The 18928-nt window shown below is 42.3% G+C and overlaps 1 protein-coding gene across 3 annotated transcripts in view; it reads right to left on the bottom strand.

Annotated features, from left to right (window-relative positions):
• The window catches only part of LOC137376321 (thrombospondin type-1 domain-containing protein 4-like), a 448955-nt gene extending 430908 nt beyond the window's left edge, over positions 1-18047 (bottom strand). Inside the window, exons 1-2 of one of the 3 annotated variants that reach the window (XM_068044644.1) lie at positions 17992-18047; positions 17411-17544 (exon numbers count right to left, since the gene is read on the bottom strand). The gene's annotated coding sequence lies outside the window, so the exon portion shown is untranslated. Of the gene's footprint in view, positions 1-17410; positions 17545-17764 lie in introns of all 3 variants that reach the window. The other 2 variants (XM_068044626.1, XM_068044634.1) reach the window with 2 other exon arrangements.
• Positions 18048-18928: the final 881 nt, after the last annotated feature.

The raw sequence follows: 18928 nt of genomic DNA on the forward strand, positions 1-18928 counted from the left end.
ATCATTTGTTCATGGGATGTAGGCATCGACGGCAAGGTCAGCATTTGTTGCCCATCACTAATTACCATTGAGAAGGTGGTGGTAAACCGCCTACATAAAGCACTTCAGTCCATCTGGTGCAGGTATACCCACAGTGCTGTTTCGGAGGGAGTTTCAGGTTTTTGACCCAGCGACAGTGAATGTACAGTGATATAGTTCCAAGTCAGGATAGTGTGTGGCTTGGAGGGGAACTTGCAGGTGGTGGTGTTCCTATGCGTCTGCTGCCCTTGTTCTTGAAGGTGATAAAGGGTGCAGATTTGGAAGGTGCTGTCAAACGAGACTTGGCGAGTTGCTGCAGTGCATCTTGTAGATGATACACACTGTTGCCACTGTGTGTTGGTGGTGGAAGAATGTTTGAAGGTGATGGATGGGGTGCCGTTCAAGTGGGCTGCTTTGTGCAGGATGGTGTCGAGCTTCTTGAGTGTTGTTGGAGCTGCACTCATCCCAGGCAAGTGGGGAGTATTCCATCACACTCCTGACTTGTGTCTTGTAGATGGCGGACAGGCTTTGGGGAGTCAGGAGGTGAATTACTCGCCGCAGGAATAAAACCAGATGGACTACTGAGCTGCGATCTAGATAATGAATCAAGATACGGCAAAGGCACACCCTGCGGAGTGGTGCCAACATTGGGAGAGTTTTTTTTTATTCATTTCTACTCATCCAGCACTGGATGTCAGACAAGCAGTCTGATAATTTAGACCTGTATGCAAGATTTTAGCACGATTGGTCTACGAAGTTTTCTTTAGATTTGGGACATCTGGCTTGGAAGAATCTTAAAACAATTTCCAACTCTAGATCTTACACCACCTATCAAAGAAATTGTCACTGGCCACAGGTTCCTTGAACAAACTGCCAGCAATTAACAATCACATTCAGGTATTCATATACTTTTTGATAGTGTCAAAAGAGCATTATATAGATTAGGAATTATTTCATGTAATAATAGTGGATAAATGCTTCACATATTCATACAATATTCCAAGATATTAAGATTTGTAGGTTAAAATCTCCATTAAATAATATTATACGGACGTATCAAACATCTGTCCTTTATTATTATCAACAGTAATGTTTCTCATGGGGAAAACATAAGAAGTTTGAAATACACAGCTGGTTGATCAGGAAATGACAAGGTTGCTTGTGATCTTTCATCAGAACTTTATTCTAAAGTTTTGTTTTGACTCATCCTTATCCTTTCTGAAGCTACTTAGAAGTAAGAATCATTTAAGATAGTGAAATAAGCACAGCTTCAATGCAGGTAATCTCCTATAGCCTCTGGGCTACCATGGGCTCTAGGACAGGGCTGGTCTGGCTGTCATAGTGAGCCAGTTTAGTCTTGCAAATGTAAACTGTGTTACCGATTGTGATTGTTATCAGTGAGTGTTGTAAAAAGTTTCAGTTCACAAATTAACATGATGTATCTGGTATTAGCTTCCCAATGAAATGAACTACACCCTGAAAAGTTGTATTAAAGCCCCAACAATTGCTTTTATTTTAAAATATCTGTAACCCTTCCAGGAGAAATTAGTTTTGGTTTGAAGGGGAAATGTGAGTAGGCTCCAAAATGTCTCAAAATGCAATAAAGTGTAAAAATCAAAAGTTATAGGTTGAAGGTGGAACATTACCTGATACTGTCTGGAAAATTAATCTCATGACCTTGCCATTCACATCCCTTTCAATGATAAGTGTTGAAATCTGAGCTTCTGTATAGGCTTTTTCTTGCAACAACAGTGATGGAATGTTGGGTATACCTGTAGCTTAAGGTATGAAAGGTTCATTTTCCTCTGCTGATCCGTGCGGTGACAGGGTTGGGGTCAGGTTGTCAACCCTCCAGGATTGTCCTGGAGTCTCCAGGAGTGAAGGATTAATCTCCTGGACACTACTGCAAGAGACTCGAGGGAACAATCATAGGAAATATATACCATTCCCTTTGCAGCCATGTCAAACCCCTCACATTGCACAGAAAATGGGATGATTTTTACATTGCTCCATTTCCTTAAGAGTAACTCAGTCGTTAATGACTTTACATCATCTGATGAAACTTCCAGGGGTACGTTCAATCATCCACGTTTGGCAACCCTAAGCTGAAGGGAGGGGGCAGCTGGGGAAACCCCTTCTATGGGTAGGCACTCATCCAAGTTTCTGGGCGCATGGTCAGGTAGGCAAAGATGCGTCTGAAGTGGCACCAGTGTTGGAAAGCACAGGATGGTACAACAGCAAAGATTGGGGGTCCAGTGACTTTACTCTGCTGACAGAATGTTTGGTCAGAGTGTGACTAGGGTGCATTTACACTACAAGTTTAGCATGTGTTTGCAGCATTTTCTGCACTGCATTAATTCAAAACGTTCATGGTGGAAATCCAAAAAGAAGGCCTGATCCTACTCCACAGTAAATTAAAGCAAGACACCCCCTCCAGGAAATGTCAATCCACTTCATTCTGATGCCAGGTCAAACTCACTTTGTATTTAGGGTCCATCTACACAGTTACTCAGCAGCAATGCAAAGTGAAACCACTTTACACTAACGGTATACTTGAAGCATAATGCACAAAGCTTGAGTACAGTGCAATACATAATTGGTCCAAATTTACAGTGTTAAATCCAAACCCTCCCTTTTGTCTCCCTCTCCTCAGTAACTGGCATAATTGCTATTTTTGGTTTACCAGCAGATTTGTCACCTTAATAAAACTGTCAGAATTTGTGAACTGTCGTTAACGTTGCTGAAATGCTGATTAAATACCTAGACTGCCACTTGCCACATGCTGCAGGATATCACACCCAATCATTGTCGAGGGATTTTTTTTACAGCAGGCAGTGTACCCTCAAACTGAAGTAACTTCTGATGTACAGGGCAATAGATGGGAGCAACAAGCAGTACATTCTGGAGAGCATTTAAAGTGATGTAAAAGTGTAGAGCTTTACAAAGACAGGATATTTCCGGCTGCAGTGTAATTAGCTATTAAAATGAGAAAACCCACCAAGTGTAGGAGACTCTACTCATTAGGGCATCGAAGACCCTGGGTGTTTGATTTATTACACTTCCTTCCCATCTGAATTTCATTGTAAGTCATTCTATTCAATTGCACTAATGATTTCTTCATACCCTGCATGCAAACAACTATCTAACATATCAGTTACTCTTTACTTTCACAATTAAAACACACAACTGCAGTGCAAGAAAATAAAGAGGTTTCAAACACAGGCACCCTAAACTTAATACATTACCAGCATTTTGATAGCCTAAGCAGTGTCTAAAGAATATTTTTTTTTCCAAAATATACTTTATTCATAAAAATCTGTAAAAATTACATTGCCAAACAGTTTCCAAACAGCACCAAAAAATACAAACATTGCAAGGTAGATCAGTTTCCTTCAATACTGTCATGAGTTTCTTCCCAACCCTTCCGTTTCACAATTGTCATGTCAATTACAGTTTTACATTTACAGCAATTGAGAATATTAACGATACAGTTCGAGGGGTTTCCCATGGATCCAGCCCCTCAGTCCAGCTTGGTGGGGGAACCTTACACTGTGGTCTTTCCCCATTGAGCCTTTGCTGCGGCTGCCCCAAGCTTTAGTGCGTCCCTCAGCACGTAGTCCTGGACCTTGGAATGTGCCAGTCTGCAACATTCGGTGGTGGACAACTCTTTGCGCTGGAAGACCAGCAAGTTTCGGGCAGACCAAAGGGCGTCTTTCACCGAATTGATAGTCCTCCAGCAGCAGTTGATGTTTGTCTCGGTGTGCGTCCCTGGGAACAGCCCGTAGAGCACAGACTCCTGTGTTACAGAGCTGCTTGGGATGAACCTTGACAAAAACCACTGCATCTCTTTCTAAAGAATATATAATGCAGTCACATCAATGGGCTTCACAGCAGATGGGCTTTATGGATCTGGCTGAGCTTGCCACTGCTCTTTTTACTGATACACTTTAACTGCATCTGTTAGCACAACTCTCTAAGTTCAACATTGAGATTGTTGAGGCTAGGATGCACAATAATTGACCAATTGAAAAACAAATGTATTATATAATTTATATGAATGTATGTGAGAGAGGAAAGCCTGGAAAAGGATTGAGTCTGAGAGTATGTTTGTGTGGGATAGGAAAGCATGGCCTAGAAATTAGACTGCGCCTGAAAGCAGGTGCATGCTGCATGTGTCTGCATCTGTGAACACAAGGACAACATGAAATTCATGCAAGCAGCTCATTTTCGTGCTGCTTACTGGCTGCAGGCCTGCTTGGAAGAGGCGGGGGTGGAAAACAGGGCTTCACGGATGCCACTTCAAGGCAGCTAGCACTTCTCAAAAAGTGGGGGTGCACTTTGGGTGTAGATGGCAGCGAAAGTTTGCAAGTGGAGAAATGGCCGCGAGAAGTACAGAGAGGGTATGCAGGCTCTCCAATGCAGCATTGGAGGCTTGGGTCCAGGTGCTGAACAGGAGAAGAGAGATTCTGCTCCTCACCTGCCGTATGCACCAGAGGCAATACCAACAGGCAGGTGTGATCCAAGTAGAGGCCCCCGGTCATGAGCAGCAGCCCCCAAGGAGAACCCACCATTACGTTTGCCATGCATCTAAAGGCCCCACATGACATGCCATCAGCTATCAGAGCACCAGTGTCAGAGGAGATTGTGCGTACAGAGAGGGCGGTGACACGTCTTTGTGCCCTGCTCAAGGATGACCTGCAGCCCATGGGTTCCGGTGGACGTCCCATGCCTTTGTTCCTCATAGTGGCAGCGGTTCTCAAGCCTGATGCCTCTGCAGCCTTTTAGGGGCTCACCAGAGACCTTTGTGGGGTCACACAGTCAGCAGTGCACCTCTGCATCAAGGAGGCCACCAATGCCCTGCACTGGAGGGCCAGTGAGTATGTCTGCATCAGGAGAGACTCTCACAGCCAGGCCGAGAGGGCCATTGGTTCTGGCACCATTGCCGGAGAACCATATGCTGTAATGTTCATAGACTGCACTCATGTGGCCATCAGGCCTCCCGCCAGGCTACCACCTGCAGACGTCACATTAAAGGAGCCCTCTCAATCGAGGCGAAGCTGGTATGTGATCACCGCAGATGCTTGCAGTGAATGTGTGACTGCTTCTCAGGCAACTGCCATGACACCTGGGTCTTGCGCCAGTCCTGGCTGCCACCGCTGTTCACTGAACTGGCTCAGATGGAGGGGTGGCTTCTTGGAGATAAGGGCTATTCTTTGCAGACATAGCTCCTGACACCAGTGAGACACCCCATCACTGCTGCAGAGGAGAGATACATGTGCCACCATTGAGCAGGAGATCAGCATGCTGAAAGAGCGCCTCCAATGCCTGTATGGATAGGGTGATGCCCTGTACTGTGTGCCAAAAAGGCCAGCTCCTCTCTTTGCTGCTCTGCACAACTATGCACCTAATAAGGGCTAGGCCTGGCATGATGAGGAGAGACGTCAACAGTATTCCTCCTCAAACTATGAGGACGCTGAGGACCTACAACATGAAAGACACATGGGAGGGCAGATGGTACCCAGGCTTTGCACGCAGAGCTAGCAGTGAGCTAGGGATGTACAGAAGTGGCTTATCAGACAAAGGCTGTCTGCTCCACAGGCTCTGCAAGCCACACATCATCCTTGCTCATCTGCTGTGCACCAGTCCACATCTGCAGTATCCCTGTGTAAACCATTAGAGGCAGCAGCTGACTGAGCCAATGTCCATGTCACTGCATCCATGGAGACGCTCATGAGTAATGTTGGCATAGCAATGATGTTATTGCATACATTGGTTCTCCTGAAGGGCCAATGGTGCAAAGGGATGTGACATTGGCGCTACATGCTGGTACACATTATTCACATAGAGAAAAGGACACACATGTTGGTGAGGAACATTTAGTGAAAGACATATTTACATTGCTGTGACACCCGTGCATTCCCATTTGTGTCAATGTGTTCTCTGTAAACCTCTGTAATACCTTTTATGGTCTATTGAAGTCTCACTTCCTGGAATGTGCAAAATTTAATATTATTCACCCAGGTGTGGCACACCTACAAGAAGGAACGTTACACTTGAGTGGGAGAAGAGGATCGCAACTTCACAGGACACTGGGACACAGCAGGGTAAGTATGTGGCAGCAAAGCAGAAAGTGATGGGGTCACTCAGCAGGTCAGGCAGCATCTGTGGAGAGAGAAGCAGAGTTAACTTTAACTCTGCTTCTCTCTCCACAGATGCTGCCTGACCTGCTGGATTTCTGCAGCACTTTCTGCTTTGCTGCCAGATTGACAGCAGCCCCACTCTTCAGCAGTCAGGTAAGTATTCTTTGACAGCTGTCAGGAAGCAGGTGCTGGGGTGTTTTAAAATAGGGCCCCAGCACCTGCTGCACAACTGTCAAAACTCTCTCACTGCGCCGAATGTCCCACATTCTCCCCACGTAATATGGGGAGGGCGGTTCGGCGCCATGATTCTAATGAACCCCCGCGCATAATATCGTGGGGGCTCTGCAGCGGGCGCTAAATGCGGGCACCCCGCTGAGTTGAAAGGGTGCCGCCGCGCAGCACGGCACCTGAATAAAATTCAGCCCATTGTATGGAAAACTGTAGCTGCTTTCAGCAGCCACTCATCTCCTTCTGCTCTTCTGCCACGCTAAAAGCTAAATTTCACAAACTTACCCTCTCTTTCATTAGAGGCGCTGGAAACATCATGGCCCTCTGTCTCTTCAAGAAGGTGCAACATCACTTCGTCTGACCCTAGCAAACACCAGCTCAGAAACTGGTACCATGTGTACTTTCGAGGCTAGGCTAGAGGACGGGGACTTCTCATTTTGTATCACTGACTGCCGTGTGCAGGAGTTGGGGCAGAAGATAAGACGCCACTGCTATCAGCTCACTGGAGGGCAAGATCCTGCAGAGGGTACAAATGCTGAATTTGAGTGCCCAGTGTACTGAGGAAGGCTGACGGTATGGCACCAAGAAATGCTTTATGCAGTGTATGGACATCATTCTGTCAAATAGAAAGTGACTGTTCAGCTCCATAACACAATGGTTATGCCACCATAATGAAGCCTCTGTGGAAGCTCAGACTGGTTATATTGAGAGAGCGAGAGAGTCATGTATCAAAAGAGAGAGAGAGAGAGTGACAGAGTGAGGGAGGGAGAGAGTCTGAGAGAAAAACATATATCTAATGAGACAGAGACAGAGAGAGACTGAAAGAGAATCATGTATCAAGAGAAAAAAAGAGAAACAGAGAGAAAGAGACAATGAGAGAGAATTATGTATCGAGAGAGAAGACAGAGAAAAAGAGAATCCCATATCCAGAAAGAAAGAATGGGAGAGAGAGTGAGCATCCAAATTAAGAGAGAGTGAGAGAGAGAGAGAATCTTGCATTAAGAGAGAGCAAACATGTATCAGGAGCAAATATCCTGTACAAAGAGATGGAGAACGAGAGAGATTTCGGAAGAAATAGACAGAGAATCCTGTAAAGAGAAGGGAGATAATTTTTTAAAATTTGTTTCCTGGGTTGTGGGTGTCCTTGGCAACGCCAGCATTTATTGGCCATCCCTAATTGCCCTTGAGAGGTTGATGGTGAGCTGCCTTCTTGAGTTGGTGCGGGTACACCCACAGTGCCATTAGGAAAGGAGTTCCGGGATTTTGACCCAGTGACATTGAAGGAACGGCGATACATTCCAGGTCAGGATGGTGTGTGGCTTGGAGGGGAATTGGCAGGTGGTGGTGTTCCCATGCATCTGCTGCTCTTGTCCTTTTAGTTGGAAGATGTTGTGGGTTTGGAAGGTGCTGTCGAAGGTGGTTTGGTAGGTGGCTGCAGTGCATCTTGTAGATGGTACACACTGCTGCCACTGTGCATCGGTGGTGAAGGGAACGTATGTTTAACGTGGTCGATGGAGTGCCAATCAAGTGGGCGGCTTTGTCCTGGATGGTGTCGAGAATCATGAGTGTTGTTGGAGCTGTACCCATCCAGGCAAGTGGGGAGTATTCCATCACACTCCTGACTTGTGCCTTGTAGATGGTGGACAGACTTTCGGGAGTCGGGAGGCCACAGAATTCTCAGCCTCTGACCTGCTCTTGCAGCTACTGTATTTATATACCTGGTCCAGTTCAGCTTTTGGCCAATGGTAACCCCAAGGATATTGATAGTGGGGAATTCAGCGATGCTAATGTCATTGACTGTTAAGGGGAGATGGTTAGATTCTCTCTTGTTGGAGATCGTCATTGCCTGGCACCTGTTGTTGGAATGGTTTTGCTCTTGAAATATTAGTGTTTAATTCAAATCACAGCACAAAAATGAAAACAAAATGAATGAGATAGAAAGGTGGTAGTGTAAGAGTTAAATCTGGGACCACTAATCCTGTATTCACAGTCCAAGACAGATGGCCTGCTCACATCTACACGATAACATTACTGCTTTTCAGTATTTGAAGATCTGGCTCATAATCTCTATTTCAAATGAAATCAAATTCAGCTCTGCCTGTCTCTCTTCATCACATTCCAGAATTATCTCTGCCATTTTTCTCTGGAGTCCTTCTCTGCGGCAATGTAATTTTAAAGGTAGGGTTCCCAAATTATTCTAATTATGTCCTTACCACCGACCTGCATAAATGAAAAACTGTGTGAAGACGAATCCAAGTCTGTGATTAGTTCTGATAGCTTCACATTGGCTGGTAAATCTCAGTGATGATCAAGAATTGCATCCAAATATTTTTTCTTTGCCTCCATTCAAAACAGGGCCCTTTTATCAAGTACACCTGTTTGCCATTTGCATTACCATTATTTATCTCTAAAATCCATCTGCTATTCTTTAAACCACCTGCTTAATTAGTCCAGCCGTTTAGGATCCCATTTATTTCTCCCAGATTTATCACTGACCCCATTGTTCGGTACTGAAATTTATAACCAGTACTCTTCTCCAAGTTATTTATCAATAGTTTGTGGATACCCAAAGGCTATTAATATCCTGGGTTTCTGATCAAGAAAGCCTGTTTGGGATATGGCCCTTGGCCAAAAGTACTCTTTTGCTTCAATCATTGAAGCTGCACTCAGAACAATGAGTGGGAGCGTAGTGCATGGAGCTAGATAATGTTGAATTCATTTAAAACAAAAGAGAGTAAAATGAAACATGCCTGCCCAGCAGAAAACAGGGGGACTGGCAATTAAAATTGGGGCAACAGCTTACCCTTTTCGATCACAATGTTGTCCTGCAAGATGTAATTATAACCTGCTATTTTTAAGCAGGTGAGTGAGATGTCCACTGTTGGCAGCAGGGTCCTGATTTAAATATGCAAATCAAGCACCAATGATATTATTCAGGCCCATCAGGCAATTTTAACCCCAGGCCTGCACAGGGAACCCATCATGGCCAACCTGATGGCAAACTGGAGCGTGTCCTGGAGAGACCCAGAAAGGGAAGGTTTTTTCCCAAAAAGAAAGTTGGTTTCCTTTTGGACTGGGGTGAGTCCCACAAAGAAATCTTGGCCGGCCCCTACCCTAGGCTGGCCTCCCTTTCCCTGACCATGACGTCCTCTCGATTCGCTCCTAACCACATAACTGACTGCCAGGGACCATTTCATCAGGTGGCAGCCTCCTGCCATCTGACTTCTGCTCTTGCCAGCCAGCCAGCTAATGCTTCCTGTCAAGATTCAGGCAGGAGACTGATGGGGGCCTTGCAGAGTTAAAATCACTGAGGTTTCATTTTCCTAGGCCACTGCCCACATGAGTTAAAATTCAGGCTTAAGTGTCAGGAATTGAGACACTGACAAGGAAAGTGCAATAGGTAGAGCACATCACAGCTTTAAAAGCAAATTACCTCACGCTTTGATTGGATTCTGCTTGGGATTCTTAAGTATATTTTTAAGTATACCAAAATGCTTCTTTGGAAAACATATTAACTACTTGAACATAGGCCTTACTACACCACCTGTCTAAATGGATTGGGATTATTTACCAAATAGGAGAGTCTGCAACTCATTTATTGGGCCTCTTGGGAACTGGCAGGGATTGGAAACAGTTCTGAAATCTACATTGCTGAACCCTTCTGCTCTTTTATCTGTTCACTGTTCCAAAAAGAACCATTTCACATTAAAAACATGGCCCTCGGAAAAGTTATAAAATGGCAATGATGAAACCGGCCTTGCGGCTAAATACTGTAATTATTCTTCAAACAATGAGTGTTTGGATTAAGAGCCCTCCAACCTGGATCACAGCCATGAACATTACTCAAGGGAAGTTGATGGACCCTCCTAAACATGGTCCAAAGTTCTGAGAAATTGCTTCACACATGAAAAGAATTATTTCACTAGTCAACTATAAAGAAACGGATCTGGTGGGGTGCGGGGTGAGGTAGTTGGTGGGGGGGGAGGGGGCTGGATGGAGTGGGTGTGGATTGCGGAGGTGAAAGAATTTGAAGACTATAAAGCGAGAGTAGTTCTCGTTCCAGGTACTGAACAGGTGTATCTACAACAACAGCTTACATTTATGCTACACTCGCCACATTGGGAATATTGCCAGGCATGCATGAGAAAATGTTTGAATTAAAATTCATATCAAACAGAAATTCCTACAGCAATATGTATTTTTTTTTTGAGAGAGAGACATAGACAGTGAGAAAGATCAAAGAATCATTAAGGTAAAGGATTTCGGTACCAGGAATGGTACTTTTATACTTCAGGTATATAATGCTGCATAAGCTCAGAGGCCAGGCTAGGTGCACGAAGAAGTACCTTTACTAGAATCATAGAATGGTTACAGTACAGAAGGAGGCCATTCAGCCCATCGAGTCCATGCCAGCTAGTACTTTAGCTAGTCCCACTTCCCTGTCCTTTCCCCACAGCCCTGCAAATGTTTTTTTTTCTTTAGCTGCTTATCCAATTCCCATTTGAAAGCCACGATTGAATCTGCCTTCACTTAGCAGTGCATTCCAGATCCTTACCACTCGCTAGTAAAAAAGTTTTTCCTCATGTCGGCATTGGTTCTTTTGACTATCACTTTAAATCTGTGTCCTCTGGTTCTTAACCCTTTTGCCAATGGGAACAACTCTGGCGATTCTGTCTAGACCCCTCATGATTTTGAACACCTCTATCAAATCTCCTCTTAACCATCTCCTCTAAGGAGAACAACCCCAGCTTCTCCAATCTATCCACATAATTGAAGTCCCTGAAACCATACCTTAGAACCTAAGACTTTCTAGAAACAGGGCACTAGGCCAACAAACCCATCCTTTGTGATCAACTTCTTCTCACCAAGACCCTGATTCCCTTCTCCCTCCAGAAATGTTCCTCTTGTAATCATTAATACTTCCTGACTCAATGCCTTTGTTTATTCCACAATTTTAGTAGACTGTGGGTAAAAGTTCACCCTAACTTCCTCATGTCTCACTTGTATTTCTAATATTTCAACTATCATTACAGTGAGCAATTTCCATGGATCCATGTGTAAATCACATTGTAATCATGAGAACTTCAGTGAGGCCACCTGAAAGTCTTCTCCTTTCCAAAGAAACATAGCTCAGCATCCTTATCCTCTACTGGTATCTGTACACTATCAACAGTAATAATATCCTTCCATTGATTGGATGACCAAAACTGTGCCTAAATACTCCAGATTAGGTCTGGCCAGTGCTTACATAGAGCAGAGGGATAGAGTGAAATCTCTAATCCACTTCTACTGCATCCCAGTGTCTTATTTATCATTTTCATTACAGTTAAGTAATCAAGTATTTGTAGATAGAATCATAAATATTCCACTATAATGTTTAGATCACTCTCCTGATTAATACACTGTCGCACTGCTTGATTTATCATTGACACTTCCACGCCATTTTATAACATTAAAAAAACTATGTCCTGATTTGGGATTTTTTGACCATTTTTCCCATAAAAAGTTATTTGGGAAAAAGTAAATTTTAACCTTGAGGTTTCAAAACAAATTGTGCTCACACAAGCTTAAAAAGGTACTCAAAAATGGCCTAGAAATTTCTTCCATTTGGATGGGCAACAGACCCCAATACTAGTTTCAGGCCGGCGCCCTGCATTACTCTAAGGTGCCCTGATTAATTGGGCATGTGGTGTGCTCTCCTGGCACAAACTGATCGCACGCATGCCTTTCAGTGCCCACTTTACAAAATATGATCATGACTGTTGTCATATATGTTCATTTGCTGTTAAATAAAACAGCTTACGAATGCAAAACTGCTTTTATCTTACTAAGAATCTTCTCAGTCCACACTTGAGAAAATCAAAGAAGCACAGTAGCAAAACCTGTATCAAATTCAAAATCACAAGGTGATCCTGTAGTTTCACCTCAAAGTTATGCTACTGCATAGTTAGATATTGGACAATATGGGAACACCCCTAAATTTAAAATGCTTAGACCTTTATGAGTGATCAGTCCCACTGTACCTGAGAAAATATCTGAGGCAGAATCCCAAAATTGTAATGGCTGACTAACAGCTCATAAATGCTGACACAGCTCCCAAAAAGCTGACAACTCAAAACAGTATACAAATGAAAAACAGCACTGAATTAAGAGCAATAACCAAAGTTATTGCTTTGAAGCAACTGAATAAATTAAGCTCCTTTTTATTACAATAGATTTCAGGGATTTTAGGTGGTGTTTCCAGAATCCAGGTTGTTTTTCAGTGAAATGCTACTATTCATTCACCGCCACCCCAGGCAACTTGAGGACGATCAGTAGGGGGAATCAGTCTCTCATGCCGACAACAAGTTGTCATCACAGGTGCCACAGCACAGCACAGGTGTGAGTAGATACCGCACCAGTCTAAAACTGGCATTGTGGGTCGTGTGCCTGTTACAGAAACAATGCCCAGGCAGCAAGTGAAAATCTACCCCAAGGTGTTTGTGAAAGCACTACTGTCTCTAGGTCTTTGGTGGAAGAAGCAGATGGAGGTCAGGTGCCAGGAGAATTGAAGAGATGTTTATTGCAGCAGTTCAGATGCTGTCCACCGGTGCTGCTGTGCCCTGAACTCTACTAAAAATGGCATGATCAATGTTTGGTACATCAATCTCACCGCTGCTGAGATAATAGTTAATCATCGAGACTCTTATCCTCTTCATTTTCTCAATGTTATTGACATCCAAGTCAAATGTACTGGTTACATAGAAGGTAGTATATAATTTTTACATCCCTCTGCTGATAAACACACTGTTGCTGCTCTTTCATTTAACACACACTATTACCTCTAGATCTGTCTACTGATCAGCGCCCTGTCCCACTGTTCCATTTAATATATGCTATGACCCCTATATATATCTCCTGATCAGCAGTTTGCCCCACTGTTCCAATTAACACATGCTCCCTCTATAGGCTTCTTGCTCTATATGAATTAGTTTACAAGGTCAAATTATCTAGAAGATCTTCTGACTGCCATTAAATTGTTCATCATTATTTGTTAGGCTTCCTATTTTATTTATCATCTGCAAACTTGGTGATTTTCGAACAATTCTTTCATTCTATCATTAATAACTTCATTTAAAAATCAAAAGAATGCTGGGATTATGTAGCTAGAAGAGTAGAGGAGATGTCTACAGTGGTTAAGTTGAAGCTTTCCAATGCACCAGTCTGACTACACTCAGATGCTCTGTTCAGTTTGGTCAGCATATCATCAAATAGGGATACACATTATAACAGTGTTCTGATATTATGCTGGATATTCACTTGAGACACACGTCATCAACCACTCCAGTAAACAGATTTGCACTTCATATGATCTAAAGTGTTCCTTTTTCTGCCCCATATCTAGATAAATGATAGTGAGACTCAGAGATCATAACTGACAACCTTTACCCTGTACAGCGCAACTGGAATATATCATGTAGCACCACGAGACCTTTCTCCTTCTGAAAAGTGAACTGAATATACGCTCTACCAAAACAAGACTCAGGCTCTAAGCCAATGGATGATTCATTTAAATGAAACAGGTAGATGAGCAGTATGTAGTAAAAAACAGCGAATCATACACTTCATTATTATCCTTGATACATAAAACAATAAAGACACCATTCACTTCCTGTATGATACAGAAGCTCAATTCTAACACTGTGAAGCATGCTGCAATTCCAAACTGACCCAGCTTCTCTGCTGGCCAACAGCTTTAACATAACATTTCTGCTGGCTGAAAAGCAGATGCCTCAGACATTTTTCCACAGCATATAATGCTTGCCATACAGTGTGAAATTTTCAGCCATTTAACCCAACTAGCACCTTAGTCTGTGCTTTCCTAACAATTTGCATCTTGTGAAGCCTAATAGCCACCATCTCTGGTGCCTGAGCTCATGGCTTTCCTTTGAGAAATACCTGAAATCTTGGCCCATTCGCCCTTCCATGCTGTTTCAGCAATTAAAAGATTTAAAATTTCAAACGATAAAAATCTACATTTTAATTTGAAATGATATAGAAAAGAGCCAACAGGGACTGATAACAGTGTAAAAGAAACAAACGATGAGGAAAGAGTAGAATAGATTAAGCTTTTATGTCACAATGTCACCAATGGTTCCACTAATTATGGAAACAGACATATCTTATTTTTTTAAAAACATAAAAGGAAGACAACATATCTCTAAAACTGATATACGGTAGGACCAGTTTACAACCACTATCTCCTTCCCTGACTATCACAATCAATCCCAGATTATCTGGCTACTTGCTTTTCTGGGGGATAAATGGGTCAACAACTCTTAGCAGTTTACAGCACTGGAAAAGAATATTCACCCGATGATAAATGTGCGAGTTCATTGCTAGACCAATCCAAACTAATATCACTGCATTTTCTCCCATTAACCCTGCATCTTTCCTCGTTGCAAATATTTATCAAATTTTCCCTTTGAAAAGTGCATGAGGTTCTGCCTCAACCACTCCCTGTGGCAAAGCATCAAAGCATTCCATGTTCGAACAAATGTCTGTGTAGAGAGATTTTATTTGACCTGTCTCCTCACTCATAGTGACACTTTTAAATTGATGATCCTGTGTCACTAACTCCCCATTCTAAAGAACTGTATATATAAACAGGTTGAACCTCAGCCAGTGAGTCTAGTGATTTCAGCACTTCCACCCCTAGGTTTAGGGAAAATTAATCCGCCTTTGAACAGACACCACTATGATGATTCAAACCATCAACAAACTGACTTTAGGTAGGAAAACATAAAACACAACACATGGCTTAGCACCTGACAGATATGAAAAACTATCAGCACATTTCAACAGGACCACAATTCTTGGACAAGGGAAATCGAGCTTAAGGTTTCAGAGCTAATTAAACGAAGGAACCTTAGGTCACAACCAACTGATGACAGCAGCTTGAGAAGACCACCTTGCTGGACACAGCAAGGGAATATTAAATGATATTGCACAAAATAATTAAGCAACACTTATTCTCGAGTTGTCTGAATGCACCAATCCATGACTCATAAAAGACTGTTTATGAACTCTGACTGAAGTGGAATGTGAAATATACCAGTTGGTAATATTCCAAGCTTTAGTCGCCTTTACTAAAGTAGTTAACATATTTTGATAAAGAAATGTAAGTTCACAACCTCTTTACACAGAAAAAGCACACTTGCAAAATAGGATTTTCAAAATAACATTATAGACCATTACAGCATGTAGTTATCACCAACATATTGTAATATTTTCATATAAGATTTTTTGAACTGATTTGGTTCCTCAAACAAGGTGAAGCACATGTAAGAACATATTCTGAGCAGATCTGAATAGCATCCTACATTTCCTTACACAGACCCAGACCTAAAAGCTTAGATTGCCACGCTTCATGCCCTTATTGCTGAATACAAATGAAAAGTGTTCTAAGTATGCCAGTAACTACTTGTTTAGAACTTACTAAGTAATTGTCAGTTTTCTTTAAGTACCATTTAATGTGTAGTGACTGTAATAAAAATAAATCTTTTTCTTATTTTTATCATATTTAGGGAAGTTATAGAAAATAAATTTCAGTGAATAACACATGTATATTGAGTCTCTGACTCTAGTCTGAATGGCACAAACACTTTTACCTACCAAGGGATGAAACCTTGGTTGCCTAACTTGTCACCAAATAAGAAACAGACACACTCCATTGATGCCAGACACAGAAGCCTTCCAGAATACAATTGCTAACGGTCATGAAATCCTGCACAGTTATGTTCACCCAGGAAGCAGGGACCATTTTTCTTTTCAGATCTGCCTCCATATTTTACTGCTGATTGACCAAGAATGCAAAATAATATTTAAAGTGGACAAGTTTGAAGTGAAAAAGATTGCTCCCATTCTCTGTTGTTTTGTCTGATAGCTGGCTACTCATTCTTTGTTCTCCATTAATTGTATTTGTTATTTGCTTCTCAGTCTCTATTTAATTATTTCCTTAATATGAATGAAACTCCCTGTCTCTATACGTTTTTTACCTTCAAGCAAACAAAAAGTCCGAGAAACTTCTAGTAATTTGACCACAGCAGGTCGCCAAACATTAAAATTCACAATACATTCATCTTCCCCAGTAGCAAAATGATGGATGCTTAAAAAGGCAAGAGCATTCCAAATATTTTCCTCCCCATTTCTGGGTCTACTTCCCCCATCCCTCTGTAAAACACTCCAAAGCAAATAAACAGTTTTAATGAAAACATTTTCAAAGAACATTCTTGATAAACACCCAAAACTCACCAAGTATTCACATGCGTTCAGGGATACTGACTAAAAATGGAACTTTAAATTAATAAAAATTCAGAACCATTTGTAATACTAGAAGAGCCAATTCCAATAGGGACTGTTTCTGAGTGCTTGAACTGTATGATACGGCACCAGAAAGAACCATAATTATAGACCATTCTTAAAAGTCCATGAAAATGTGGGGTTCGTTCTCAAATTCTTTGCATTACAACGGTGACTACGCTTCAAAAATACTTAATTCGCTGTGAAGTGCTTTGGGACACCCCAAAAAGTGTGAAAGGCACTGCATAAATGGAAATTCTTTCGCCTTCAAGAATCCATTAAAGGTCAAATATTGTCTGCAAACTCAACTCAACTGTTCATAAAAAATAGATGATTAATTTAAAAATGGATCTCCCACTCTTGGTACATCAGATGATGTGCAATTTTACAAGGACTGGAGTACTAAAACATGTCATGAAGAATATGCTAATTTGGGTTATTTTTTAGGTGGTCTGTTCCTTTAAGGCCACAAAATCTAATTGCTGTTAAGTCAGCAGAGCCTGTGGTTAGTCAGTGTTTAGTTAGAGACACTGCAAGTTGGAATGTAGTGTCAGCCGTAGGCTGCAGTTTAGCAGCGCCAACATTATATTATCTGCACATGCCAACCACTGTAAAAAAAAAATCATTATTGAAGATATTTTAAAATAGCCCAAATGTGCTGAACATGTCTATTTGGAAATTACCTCATTCACTGCAAAATCTGAATTCGGTTTGGACCTCACGCACTCATTCACCCCAAGTGAATAAAGACAGCTACAAAATTCCATTCTGCTTCATTGCTTTTCGCCACCATCCAGCAACCAGTAGATGGCAGCCCCTAAGTGAAAAACGTGTGACACACTGCATCAAATTGACATTACAATGTAGCAGCAGCAACATAGTGCGGAAAAAAGTATTTCTTCAGAATAATAGGGGCATTTCATTGATCGAAAAAAGCCCCGCATTGGCTTCTCGAGAAACAAATCTGCTGTTTAAGTAAACCAGCTGCTTACAAGGGAATCATTTTTGTTACATGTAAAGCCAAAGCCCAGGCTTACCTGATCATGTCCAAGTCAAACGAGCTGACTGCGCTGCAGGTCCAAAAGGCTGCTTTACACTGCCGGACCTATGACTGGAGCTTCGTTTAAAACAGAGAAGAGCTCCTGCAAAAGCTCTACCTTGTCCAGCCAGCTCCAGGTAGACAAATCCCCGCAACACATGGAGCCCACATCCAGCTGAAGAAACAACTGAAGCAACACACATACACGAGGTCTGCAGACTGTACCTGAGCAGCACCGCGCCGGAAAAGTAACTCACTCCCTGAATCTAAGCGACTCTCATTCATCGCAGCAGCAACAGTCCACTTCCTGTACCTGGCCAGCCGCCTAACTGTACCTCAGTTACCCAAACCCTTCCCAACACAGTGCTGTTGCCGACTTGGACTCTTGCACGTGTTGTTAAATAGCAAAGTTATTAGTATCCGACATGGACCAGTTCCACCACACGGGAGGCAAACATAATTCAACAGTCAAGTTACTGTTGCTGCACAAGATCAGGTCCACCCTACCAGCACGTCTCTGAACCACACCAGAGGAAATCCAATCCATAATTCCTTACAGTGCACTTGGTAACACCAACCAAAACCGAATATTACTAACGTAAAAACTGAATGTTACCGTTGTCTTACCTCTTCTGCTTTCGGACTCTATGCTATTGGGTAAACCTTTCAGTCACCACATGGCTGGTAATGCTAGAGCCATTTGGGATCTGGGAAATGGGGCAAAATTGTTCATGTTGGATATCCACTTAGGCTTCTGGATTGGCCTGACGTGCTCTTGCATAAGATGTGTCAGGGTATAGTAATAAGACAAAATGGATACAGGCACAATTTCCTGATGTGCTGTGCACCCAGCTCACCCATGTAAATGGGGAATGAGAGTCCGGAGAATTTGAAATTGGGTGTATTTATTTAGAGCACATAGAAAAATGGATTTCATCTTTGAGTTTGTCAGAGTTGCATTTTTCAGTATTTGTTTTATTTGGCAGCTTGTTTATTTTTTTGGATGTTTTGTCCCAGATTCTTGCCAGTAGAACTTCTCACTGAAATGAAGATTTATATAACAGTTATATTCCCTCAGACAATCCAAAGCTCTTCACAGCTCTTGAACTGTTTTTGAAGTCATTATTGTTTTGTAGGCACACAGAGCAGCCAATTTGCACAT

The sequence above is a fragment of the Heterodontus francisci genome, chromosome 1 (genome assembly GCF_036365525.1).
Source record: "Heterodontus francisci isolate sHetFra1 chromosome 1, sHetFra1.hap1, whole genome shotgun sequence".
Taxonomy (NCBI): Eukaryota; Metazoa; Chordata; class Chondrichthyes; order Heterodontiformes; family Heterodontidae; genus Heterodontus; species Heterodontus francisci.